Source organism: Oncorhynchus tshawytscha, linkage group LG31, assembly GCF_018296145.1.
Source record: "Oncorhynchus tshawytscha isolate Ot180627B linkage group LG31, Otsh_v2.0, whole genome shotgun sequence".
NCBI lineage: Eukaryota > Metazoa > Chordata > Actinopteri > Salmoniformes > Salmonidae > Oncorhynchus > Oncorhynchus tshawytscha.
The window spans coordinates 1,060,918-1,073,911 of record NC_056459.1 but is presented as its reverse complement, the minus strand read 5'-3'; the positions used below and the strand labels follow the sequence as shown (position 1 = coordinate 1,073,911).

Here is a 12,994-nt window from a genome sequence, read left to right as displayed (position 1 = left end):
TCCAAACGCCTGAAGGTACAATGTCCATCTGTGCAAACAATAGTGCGCAAGTATAGACACCACGGGACCACACAGCCATCATACCGCTCAGGAAGGAGACGCGTTCTGTCTCCTAGAGATGAACGTACTTTGGTGCGAAAAGTGCAAATCAATCCCAGAACATCAGCAAAGGACCTTGTGAAGATGCTGGAGGAAACAGGTACAAAAGTATCTATATCCACAGTAAAACAAGTTCTATATTGAAATAACCTGAAAACCACTCAGCAAGGAAGAAGCCACTGCTCCAAAACCGCCATTAAAAAAAGCCAGACTACAATGACCCCAAGCATACTTCCAAAGTTGTGGCAAAATGGTTTAAGGACAACAAAGTCAATGTATTGGAGTGGCCTTCATAAAGCCCTGACCTCAATCCTATAGAAAACTTGTGGGCAGAACTGAAAATGTGTGTGCAAGCAAGGAGGCCTACAAACCTGACTCAGTTACACCAGCTCTGTCAGGAGGAATTCACCCAATTTGTTGTGGAAGGCTACCCAAAACATTTGACCCAGGTTAAACAATTTAAAGGCAATGCTACCAAATACTAATTGAGTGTATTTTGTAACCCAATGGGAATGTGATGAAATAAATAAAATCTGAAAAAAATAATTCTCTCTACTGATCCTAACTGACCTAAAAGACAGGGAATTTTTACTTGGATTAAATGTCAGGAATTGTGAAACACCTTAGCCAAATACATTTATACTCAGTTTATGTAAACCTCCGACTTCAACTGTACCTACACGTACGCTACGGTCACAAGATGCAGGCCTCCTTACTGTCCCTAGAACTTCTAAGCAAACAGCTGGAGGCAGGGCTTTTTCCTATAGAGCTCCATTTTTATGAAATGGTCTGCCTATCTACGTGAGAGAAGCAGACTCGGTCTCGACCTTTAAGTATTTATTGAAGACTCATCTCTTCAGTAGGTCCTATGATTGAGTGTAATTTGGCCCAGGAGTGTGAAGGTGAACGGAAAGGCACTGTAGCAAAGAACCGCCCTTGCTGTCTCTGCCTGGCTGGTTCCCCTCTCTCATCTGGGATTCTCTGCCTCAAACCCTATTACGGGGGATGAGTCACTGGCTTACTGGTGCTCTTCCATGCCGTCCCTAGGAGGGGTGCGTCACTTGAGTGGGTTGAGTCACTGACGGGATCTTCCTGTCCGGGTTCGTGCCGTGGCGGAGATCTTTGTGGGCTATACTCGGCCTTGTCTCAGGATAGTAAGTTGGTGGTTGAAGATATCCCTCTAGTGGTGTGGGGGCTGTGCTTTGGTAAAGTGGGTGGGGTTATATCCTGCCTGTTGGGCCCTGTCCAGGGGTATCGTCGGATGGGGCCACAGTCTCGACCCCTCCTGTCTCAGCCTCCAGTATTTCTGCTGCAATAGTTTGTGTCGGGGGGCTATGGTCAGTCTGTTATATCTGGAGTTTTTTTCTTTCCGGTGTCCTGTGTGAATTTAAGCTCTCTCTCTCTCTCTCTCTCTCAGGACCTGAGCCCTAGGACCATGCCTCAGGACTACCTGGCCTGATGACTCCTTGCTGTCCTCAGTCCACCTGGTTGTGCTGCTGCTCCAGTTTCTGCCTGCGGTTATGGAACCCTGACCTGTTCACCGGACATAGTACCTTGTCCCAGACCTGCTGTTTTCAACTCTCTAGAGACAGAAGGTGTGGTAGAGATACTCTGAATAATCGGCTATGAAAAGCCAACTGACATTTACTCCTGAGGTGCTGACCTGTTGCACCCTATACAACCCCTGTGATTATTACTATTATCTGACCCTGCTGGTCATCTATGAACATTTGAACATCTTGCCCATGTTCTGTTAAAATCTCTACCCAGCACAGCCAGGAGAGGACTGGCCACCCCTCATAGCCTGGTTCCTCTCTAGGTTTCTTCCTAGGTTTTGGCCTTTCTAGGGAGTTTTTCCTGGCCACCGTGCTTCTACACCTGCATTGCTTGCTGTTTGGGGTTTTAGGCTGGGTTTCTGTACAGCACTTTGTGACATCAGCTGATGTAAGAAGGGCTTTAAAACATACATTTGATTGATTGATTGATAGTGATGAGCTTTGAGGGAACTATGGTGTTGAAACGCTGAGCTGTAGTCAATGAATAGTATTCTCACATAGGTGTTCCTTTTGTCCAGGTGTGAGAGGGCAGTGTGGAGTGCAATAGAGATTGCATCATCTGTGGATCTGTTGTGGTGGTATGCAAATTGGAGTGGGTTTAGAGTTTAGGATAATGGTGATGATGTAAGCCATGACCAGCCTTTCAAAAACACAGACATGAGTGCTACGGGTCGGTAGTCATTTAGGCAGGTTACCTTAGTTTACTTTGGCAAAAGGACTATGGTGCAATGCTTGAAACTAGTTGGTATTGCAGACTCAGACAGGGAGAGGTTGTCCCTGTCAGTGAAGACGCTTGCCAGTTGGTCAGCGCGTGCTCGGGTACACATCCTGGTAATCCGTCTGGCCCTGTGGCCTTGTGAATGTTGACCTGTTTAAAGGTCTTTGTTGCAGGAATTAAATTCCTCTGTTTTAATACCCAATTAAAATTAAACACTCTGTCAATTCATAAGAATTTGTATGACTCCTATTTGTATCAATTGGACAGAGCCCAGTCTTAAAGTCAATCAGCAGCGTTTATTCACAAGAGTACTGCTCATGATACATTTTACCACAGATTATAAACTGCGTGTTCTAAATGTTCCATCTCTTCTTGACACTGGTAGAAAGGCTGTATAGTTCTCAAGCCTTCCCACATCAGTCTAGAGGCAAGGCCAGCCTGTGTAGATAAGCATTCTAGCCAGTCGGGTAATAGAGTTCATTCATTTCTACCAAGGAACAGACAGTCATTGTTCTAATTCTTGATTATATTTACACACATTATATTCAGTACTAGGATTAAAAGAAAATTCATACATATACAGTAACATAATAGTATTCTGATTAGTACATATACAGTAACATAATAGTATTCTGATTAGTCAGTCCTGATTGAAATGTATACATAGTCATTATTGATAAAAATTCCCTTAACAGTCTTACTCACATCGGCTGCGGAGAACGCGATCACACAGTCGTCTGGAACAGCTGGTGCTCTCATGCATGTTTCAGTGTTACTTGCCTCGAAGCAAGCATATAAATAATTTAGCTTGTCTGGTAGGCGCCTGTCACTGGGCTACTCTCAGCTGTGCTTCCCTTTTGTAGTCTGTAATAGTTTGCAAGCCCTGCCATATGCGACAAGTCTCGGAGCCAGTGTAGTATGATTGGATCTTAGTCCTGTATTGATGCTTTGCCTGTTTGATGGTTCGTCGGAGGGCATAGCGGGATTTCTTATAAGCTTCCAGGTTAGAGGCTCGCTCCTTGAAAGCGGCAGCTCTACCCTTTAGCTCAGCATGTTGCCTGTAATCCATGACTTCTGGTTGGTATGTACGTATAGTCACTGTGGGGACAACGTCATCGATGCACTTATTGATGAAGCTAGTGACTGATGTTTAAAAATATATATAAATTTCACCTTTATTTAACCAGGTAGGCTAGTTGAGAACAAGTTCTCATTTGCAACTGCGACCTGGCCAAGATAAAGCATAGCAATTCGACACATACAAGAACACAGAGTTACACATGGAATAAACAAAACATAGTCAATAATAAGAAAAAAGAAAACAAAATCTCTGTATACAGTGAGTGCAAATGTGGTAAGATAAGGGAGTTATGGCAATAAATAGGCCATGGTGGCGAAGTAATTACAATTAAACACTGGAATGGTTAGATGTGCAGAAGATGAATGTGCAAGTAGCGATACTGGGGTGCAAAGGAGCAAGATAAATAAATAAATACAGTATGGGGATGAGGTAGTTGGATGGGCTGTTTACAGATGGGATATGGAGAGGTGCAGTGATCTGTGAGCTGCTCTGACAGGTGGTGCTTAAAGCTAGTGAGGGAGATATGGGTCTCCAGCTTTAGTGATTTTTGCAGTTCGTTCCAGTCATTGGCAGCCGAGAACTGGAAGGAAAGGCGACCAAAGGAGGTGGTGTACTCGGAAGAATTGGAAGAATCCCGGAACATATTCCAGTCTGTGCTTGCAAAACAGTCCTGTAGTTTAGCATCTGCCTCATCTGACCACTTTTTTTTATTGATCTAGTCACGGGTGCATGTAAGCAGGAATCCGGAGGATAGAATTATGGTCAGATTTGCCAAATGGAGGGCGAGGGAGAGCTTTGTATGCATCTCTGTGTATAAAGTAAAGGTGGTCCAGAGTTTATTTTCCTCTGGTTGCACATTTAACATGTTGATAGAGAGAGAGAGAATACATTCCTGATCAGGTCACTTGGTTAGGAAAAGCCCCTGACCCGATACACTGGGTCCCGACACACTGGGCTCCAACCCTCTGGATCCAATCTCCATCTCTTCATTACTTGTTTATGAAAACCCCCTGGCCCTAACACACTGGTCCCAACCCCCTGGCCAAACCTCCATCTCTTCATTACTTGAAAGGAAATCATTCTCCACCACACTAGAGCTCTGTCTTTTCGTGGAGTTGTAATTGAACAGTGACTACACAGTTGAATGCGGGAGGTGTATGTATAAATTCCACCCCAAGGTCCAGGAGTTACTTAACCACACTGATCATGCCACTGGAGGCTGCAGAGTGTAGAGGGGTGTAGGCCTTCTTGTCTTTACAGGACACCTCTGACCCATGAGAGGCCAGCAGTTTCACCACCTCAATGTGCCCAATGGGGGGGGGAAAGAGAGAGACAGAGAGAGACAGAGAGAGAAACAGAGATGGAGAGAGACACAGAGTTATTGAGGGAAAGAGAGGTTAGTTTACAGTGGTACACAGCACCATAAGCAATACCTACATCAAGTTAGTACAATTGAAAACCTACATCTTAACAACATACTTAGTCCATTATTCTGACACTAGATGTCACGTTCGTCATACGAATGAGACCAAGGTGTAGCGTGGTATGCATACATTCTTCTTTACTTAAAGAATGAAACACTGAACAAACGAACAAACACGAACCGTGACGCTATATGAATAGTGTAGACAGGCAACTAAACATAGAACAAGATCCCACAAACACCAAAGGGAAATGGCTACCTAAATATGATCCCCAATCAGAGACAAAGATAAACAGCTGCCTTTGATTGGGAACCATGTCATGCCACCATAAACATACAAATACCTAGACCTACAAAACCCTAGACATACAAAACCCCTAGACAATATAAAACCCCTAGACAATATAAAACCCCTAGACAATATAAAACCTAGCGTATCCACCCTAGTCACACCCTGACCTAACCAAAATATAAAGAAAACAGAGATATCTCAGGTCAGGGCGTGACACTAGAGGTGGACCATACAGCTGAGCTGTGAGGCTAACACACAGCCAATTCATTCACTCACTGGGATAAGGACATTAGTCAGAATGTAAATGATGTGGTCAACTCATTACCCATGTAAGCAGCTCAGTGGATTGCTCGGCGGTCCTTCTTGTCAAAAGCGTTGATGTTGGCTCCTCTGGAGAGAAGCAGCCTCACCATCTATCAGGAAAAGGATAGAGAAACCAAACACAAGGTGAGGAAAAGTAAATCAAAATCTGATCAAATCTGGCGTCAAAGCCTCTCTTGAACAAACTCAACTCATACAACTAGGGCTGTGACGGTTATGGGACTTCCGGTGTCAGTGATTGGTGTGCCATATGTACACAGTTATCGACATAACTGACAGCCAACGGACGGACGGGGGAAACATTAGCAAAGGAAACATTAGAGTGTTTAGGCCTAACTGTCTTGCTCATAGGTGCGCGAGTCTCAAGTTAAGGGGAAGCTAATTTTCACCATAAAAATATATATAAAGGATTTCATGCATCATCACATTTACAGACTTATGTAAGATAGCTGACTATTGCTAATGTGATTAGTAAATTGGATAGTCATCATTTAGGCTAATAATATAACTCAATCACTGTTCGCAAAAAAACGTCTGTTCAATGCAGCACCTGGTGGAGTAAGCCTAGGCTAGGCTATATCAGATATATTTCTTCACAGGAAAAAAAATTGGCCTGTTTAAAATATTGTTTATCATGCAATTCTACTACACTTTATATGACTATAGAGATTAGCAGAATATTTTTCAATACGACTTTCAAGTGGCACTGACCCAGGGATGTAGCCGATGCCAAAAATACTGTTCGCTCAATTAAGTTGAACATTTTGATAACTAAAAGACAGATTAGTCTTTTCATTGTCTTCTCTTTGAAGCAATAGCCAATTGCTTTCCAAACTATGTTCAGTCTTTCGTGAGATGCACTGTCAGGCTCATGTAAGAAGTCATATTTACACATGGTCAGTGCAAAAAAAACGGCCGTCCTTTAGCTCTGTCCGAACCTCCCCCTTCACCTTGAAAAAAAAAGTTTGGGAAACCCTGCTTTAACAGGCGAAAACTATTTTAAACCGGTCTTATTTTGAGTCTAACAAAGCCTGCTCCAGCCTATAAGAACGAGGAGGAATGTCATAAACTAAATAGAACCAGATCATGAACAACAGTACTGTAAAGTGACAGATACTGAACAAGGTGCTGACGGAAAGAGGCATCTGTTCTTAAATTGCTAGAGCACAGAAAGGATGTGTCCAAAACACATCCTACCTATTCCAATGAGGAGTCAAGGCCGTTTGGCCTACCTTTCCCAATGATGAGTAAACTTGAGTATATGCATTATAGATATAGGCTTCATAGAAAGTGTTACGAAGTGTTCTCTGTTCATCTTATCCATCCAGGTTTGGCTGGGGTAGGCCGTCATTGTAAATAATAATTTGTTCTTAACTGGCTTGCCTAGTTAAATGAAGGTAAAAAATAATTATATATATATATATATATATATATACATAGGGCAACAACCCAGCAGCAGGACCGCTACCTCCGCCTTTGTGCAAGGAGGAGCAGGAGGAGCACTGCCAGAGCCCTGCAAAATGACCTCCAGCAGGCCACAAATGTGCATGTGTCTGCTCAAACAGTCAGAAACAGACTCCATGAGGGTGGTATGAGGGCCCAACGTCCACAGGTGGGGGTTGTGCTTACAGCCCAACACCGTGCAGGACGTTTGGCATTTGCCAGAGAACACCAAAATTGGCAAATTCCCTACTGGCGCCCTGTGCTCCTCACAGATGAAAGCAGGTTCACACTGAGCACGTGACAGATGTGACAGGGTCTGGAGACGCAGTGGAGAACGTTCTGCTGCCTGCAACATCCTCCAGCATGATCGGTTTGGCGGTGGGTCAGTCATGGTGTGGGGTGGCATTTCTTTGGGTGGCCGCACTGCCCTCCATGTGCTCGCCAGAGGTTGCCTGACTGCAATTAGGTACCGAGATGAGATCCTCAGACCCCTTGTGAGACCATATGCTGGTGCAGTTGACCCTGGGTTCCTCCTAATGCAAGACAATGCTAGACCTCATGTGGCTGGAGTGTGTCAGCAGTTCCTGCAAGAGGAAGGCATTGATGCTATGGACTGGCCTGCCCGTTCCCCAGACCTGAATCCAATTGAGCACATCTGGGACATCATGTCGAGCTCCATCCACCAACGCCACATTGCACCACAGACTGTCCAGGAGTTGGCGGATGCTTTAGTCCAGGTCTGGGAGGAGATCCCTCAGGAGACCATCCGCCACCTCATCAGGAGCATGCCAAGGCGTTGTAGGGAGATTATACAGGCACGTGGAGGCCACACACACTACTGAGCCTCATCTTGACTTATTTTAAGGACATTACATCAAAGTTGGATCAGCCTGTAGTGTGGTTTTCCACTTTAATTTTGAGTGTGACTCCAAATCCAGACCTCCATGGGTTGCTAAATTTGATTTCCATTGATAATTTTTGTGTGATTTTATTGTCAGCACATTCAACTATGTAAAGAAAAAAGTATTTAATAAGAATATTTAATTCATTCAGATCTAGGATGTGTTATTTTAGTGTTCCCTTTATTTTTTTGAGCAGTGTATATAAAGTGCTTCACTATAGATACGTTTGACTATGTGGTTTGAAGTACTTTACCATTATTTTGCCACAAACCGTAAGACTAGACAGAAATCAATGCAGTAATGTTTTATTAAATAAAGGCTCTGATTTAAAATAGTAATAAAATCCGGCCTTTGGCTAATTCTTCTTCCCAAAAGCTCCACTGAATGGTTTGGAGATAGCTCGTAAGAACCTGACTATGAGAGGGCGTTTACGGGACTAGGACTCCTAGGGAGCAGGGGCCTGTGTAAAATATATGGAATCTATCCCAAAAGGCACCCTATTGGCTACGTAAGGAACTACTTTTGACAAGGGCCCATAGTGCTCTGGTCAAAAGTAGTGCACTATATTGGGAATAGGGTGCAATTTGGGGCACAGACATTGACTCTCTCCCATGTGTATTAGGATTGTATTACAGCAGCCTCACTCAACCTCCTAAAGACAATGACAACAGTATTGTTCCAATGCTGAGAGAAAATAGGGATTTTAGGTCATCTCAAAACACAGAGCCCCCTACCTTCATCTTGATCTTTGGAATCTTGCCAATTTTGGGTAGGAAGCACCACTTCCTGTTCTTCTTAGTCTCTTCCCCTCTGGCAGAGGGAAGGCGGGCCATGCTGTCAGCCTTTACATCAGCGGGGCTAAGGCCCCTGGCAGGGAATTCTTCAGTAGCATTAAGGTCAGCCACAGCACCATGAGTGATGTCACTTGCGGCATTGCTGGTGTCTAAGTAAGAAGAGCAAGCTGGTGTGACCGACCTGCATACAATAACTGGGAGAAGAGGGTGCAACAATGGAAATCAGTCGCTGTGTCCCAAAAGGCATTCTCTTCCCTTTATAGTGCACAACTTTTGAACAGGGCCCATAGGGTCTGGCTCTGGTCAAGTAGTGCACTAAATGTGGAAGAAGGTGCCATTATGGACGCAACCAGCAAAGTTCACATCATAAAACGCAATGTAGTGAGCATCATGTTACAATGAAGTCCTATGCAGATGAAGAGGTACTTTCACTTATCATCCTCCATTGCAGACTTGGACAGATCAGTCAGGCGGTTTAAGGTTTAAGATCAGAAAAGCAGAAAAACAATATTCATGCCTTTTTTTGTCTGTCATCAACTTGATGACCTGATCCAAAACCCTGTCAGTGGTGGGTGGCATAGGCCTACCCAAACACTGCCCCAGGAGTCTGCTAACAGAAGTCTGGGCAAAGCTGTAAACGAGCTCTTACGCATCGTCCTTCGACAGCTTCCTCAGTGCTGGTTTTGGCAGTGCTGGTTGAGAGAGGCTTCTGTGGCCTGTCATGGATTGAAGCTGGCGGCTTATGGTTATCTCCTGAATGAGACCATAGACCTTTGCGATCAGGTTGCCAGGCTGACTGCCACTATTCCATCTTGTAAAGCCACAAGAGGTTCACAATTTTCACTAAATCCACTACCATGGAGAGGAGAGGCTCTCTTCAAACTGGTGTTTCTCACAACTGACATACTCCTGGTGGGCAGAGTGACATCCTCACTGTATGTGTCAATTACATGGTGGACTGTGGAGGAGCCACTCGAAGACACAAGGGCTTTAGACCTTTTCGTCAAACTGACTTTTGAAAATAGCTTCTCATTTCTCACAGACGGAGGGCGGCTCCTGTCCTTAACAAGAGCAGTGTCCGGAGACTTCGAACATCTGAGTGTCTCCACAGGGGAGGAGTCCAGCACATCTTTGGCTGTGGTGACTGACACGGGTGGAAAATACAAAAAGACGTTCTATTCTTTACTCTGTGGTACATGGTTTGAGCAGCATCGAATAAGGTGGCAAAGACAACTCTGGGTTTGAGCTGGGACTGCAGCTTTTTCTCTCCTAGTGGGAAGGAGTCTGCGTCCTCCACTTTGTACGGGGATACACATTCAATGTCTTGCATGATCATATTCACTATATCTTCAGTTGTAGAAACCACATGGTGTGAGAAGGTGATGCTAGGCATGCTCTATGGCAAAGAACAGTTGGCTTCGCAGGCAGCTCTGAGAATGGCCTCACGCACAATCTGTTTGGCTGTAGCTCGGAACTCAGCACTGTGAAAGCTCTGGATGGAAATGTTAGAGGTTCTGCTGGCTGCACTACGAGATCGCGTGAGTGTGGCAATCTCGGCTGATGTCACGTCACTCGAAATGGTGAGGTCCTCCAATTTCGAAATGATCGAGTCCAACTTCTGGATGAAGTCGAAGGATGGATTTGACGTGCTCTCACCAACGGAAGCGAAGCAGTCTTCCTTTGAAGTCTCCACCCTCAGCACCGAGATCACCTGTTTGATGACCCCTTTAGTGCAGGTGTCGAGGGTGAGCTGGTGGGCTGAGGCTGAGGACATTGAAGAGGTATTACTGTCTGTCTTCTGTACAGGAGATACCTCCACAGTGGTCTCAGTTACAAGTAGTCCAGTGTCATAGAGCTCGATTTGCACAAGAGTATTTTTTCCCTCAGTGAGAAGGTGAGAGGTGAAAAGCTTCCTTAGTTTGTCCACGGTTTTGGTATAAATCTTCTGGGAACCTTAACTCACTTCCACCCAGAACATTTTGCGACCTGATTTTGTGAGCATGGGGGCCTTATTGACCTCAGATACCTCATGCAGGTCGGAAATAATTCCACCAAATAGATCAGAGGATGCCTCCGCAATATTCTCTGCGGAAAAACAGACAGAGAGAATTTCCGACAGTTTCCCACAGTTTTATCCAGCACGCCAGTATATGTCACATATGCATCCTGAATGACCTGAGTTATGCATTGCTTAGCTTTGACGATATACTCCACTGGTTGACCATGGAGGATGTGAACTTTAACACCTTTAGCACCTTCTGAATACTCACATTCTCCTCTGATGGGCAAGGGCTGTTGAAGATAATGCTCTCAGTGACCATGTTAGAGGAGACGAGAGATGAGTCGAGAAGCAGAGACCTGTATATTGTCGAGGTGGACATCTCTGGGTGCTTAATAATAGCAGCCTCCTCCAAAATGGCCGACGGGCCCTGGAGGATGTCAGAGATATCCATGTCCTCAATGTTCTCTACCAGAGATGATAGTAGGTATCTGGCTGACAGGTTGGTAGGTCTCTGGCTCTCAAGCTCTGTTTTAATTGCTTGACAGACAGTTGCTGCAGCAACAGCAGAGCTTCAACACAACTGCTTCAAGGTGAAGTCAGAAATAGATGATGACTGATCTGTCATGGACATGGTGGAGAGTTGACTCTCAGAGACAAAGGGTCTGAGTCCCTTTGTCCCCAGCAAGAGCTCTCATATCTATTGCTCCACTAGCTGAGTTGTAGGAGCAGGCACTCTGTTGCCTTGACGGGCTCCTGCTATCCAAAAATCCGGTTATCTCAAAAACCTCAAGTACAAGATCCACAACATTGGATGACACTTCTGTCATTCTGTTGTCAGACAGAAATTTACTTGGATGAATGGTGCCTGCATTTAGAGTCCAGTCGCAAATAGAGTTGTTGGACTGACTCTGGACTAGTGGAACTAGACAGGTTTCACTTGAACCTTGGCCAAAGAGTTCTGCCATTTTGAGTAGAATTTATCTTAAGACCTTTGACTTGGAAATGTTCAGCAGTGGGTCGTTGTTGGACAGTCTGGTGGACGGTCTGCTAGCCAATCTCTGAGCAACTAGGCTTTGTATTTCTGCCGAAATGGCAGTGAGAAAATAGGTCAAGGGGCTGGTCGCTCACCCCTTGTTTCCTCCATTGGCTTTAGCCTTGAAGATGCTATCTATGATGATGACTATAACCTGTCCAGCCAGAGGACCCAATATGGCCTCAAGCTCCCTCACTAACTCAAGGGTAGACTTGTGGCCGTGCGCAATATGCTCTATGGCATGGGCATACATCTTAGCAGACACCATGCTTAGCATCTCTTGGGCAAACTGCTGACTTGCTGAGATACTACCAGACAGCGGAACTAGAGTTCCCTGACTGAAACTTTGCATTAGCTCAGCCAATCTGGAGTTGAGAAGGTTCGTAACCAACTCTACAATACCCATCATACACCTGGTGTCCGTTGGTATTTTGACAGGTCTGTATTTCTCCCGTCTACTCCGACTGGACGGCAGTACGATGTCACTCTGCGACTGGCCGCTCTGGACCATGTTGAAGACAGAGTCCTCAGAAATTCCAAACACAGATCTCAGTGGTGCTGAGTGGGGTCTGTGTCTCATCTCTCTATTGCCACTCTCAGGTGAGGAGACATATCGCTCTTCGTCCTCACTCAGCAAAGAGGTCATGGACCTGCAGAATGCACAACAGAAATTAATAGCACATTGTAACAAAATACAAAATACGATCCAAGAATTTGGGAGTATCTAAGTAGTATTTTTTACTAAGTGGATCTGGAATGGATATTTGTACTTATAACAAGGGACATGGGAATAATGTATTTAGAAAGACCTCCAAGAAGAGGAGGGGAAATGGGTAGGTACCTATGAGAGGAGGGGATAGGGGTAAGTACCTGTAAAGAGGAGGGGATAGGTACCTGTGAGAAAAGGGGATAGGGGAGGAGGGGATAGGGGTAGGTACCTATGAGAAAAGGGGATAGGGGTAAGTACCTGTAAAGAGGAGGGGGTAGGTACCTGTGAGAAAAGGGGATAGGGGTAGGTACCTGTGAGAGGGGGATAGGAGTAGGTGCCTGTGAGAAAAGGGGATAGGGGTAGGTACCTGTGAGAGGGGGATAGGGGTAGGTACCTGTGAGAAAAGGGGATAGGGGTAGGTACCTGTGAGAAAAGGGGATAGGGGTAGGTATCTGTGAGAAAAGGGGATAGGGGTAGGTACCTGTGAGAAAAGGGGATAGGGGTAGGTACCTGTGAGAGGGGGATAGGGGTAGGTGCCTGTGAAAGGAGGGGATAGGGGTAGGTGCCTGTGAAAGGAGGGGATAGGGGTAGGTACCTGTGAGAGGGGGGATAGGGGTAGGT

At 45.2% G+C, this 12,994-nt stretch overlaps 1 long non-coding RNA gene across 1 annotated transcript; it reads right to left on the bottom strand.

Moving 5' to 3' along the window:
• Positions 1-4,241: 4,241 nt before the first annotated feature.
• Positions 4,242-12,311, bottom strand: LOC121841463. The gene is made up of 3 exons (XR_006080482.1): positions 8,570-12,311; positions 5,495-5,582; positions 4,242-4,752 (listed from the first exon to the last, which is right to left on the bottom strand). It is a non-coding gene; the product is annotated as an uncharacterized LOC121841463 (long non-coding RNA).
• Between the last annotated feature and the right edge of the window lie 683 nt (positions 12,312-12,994).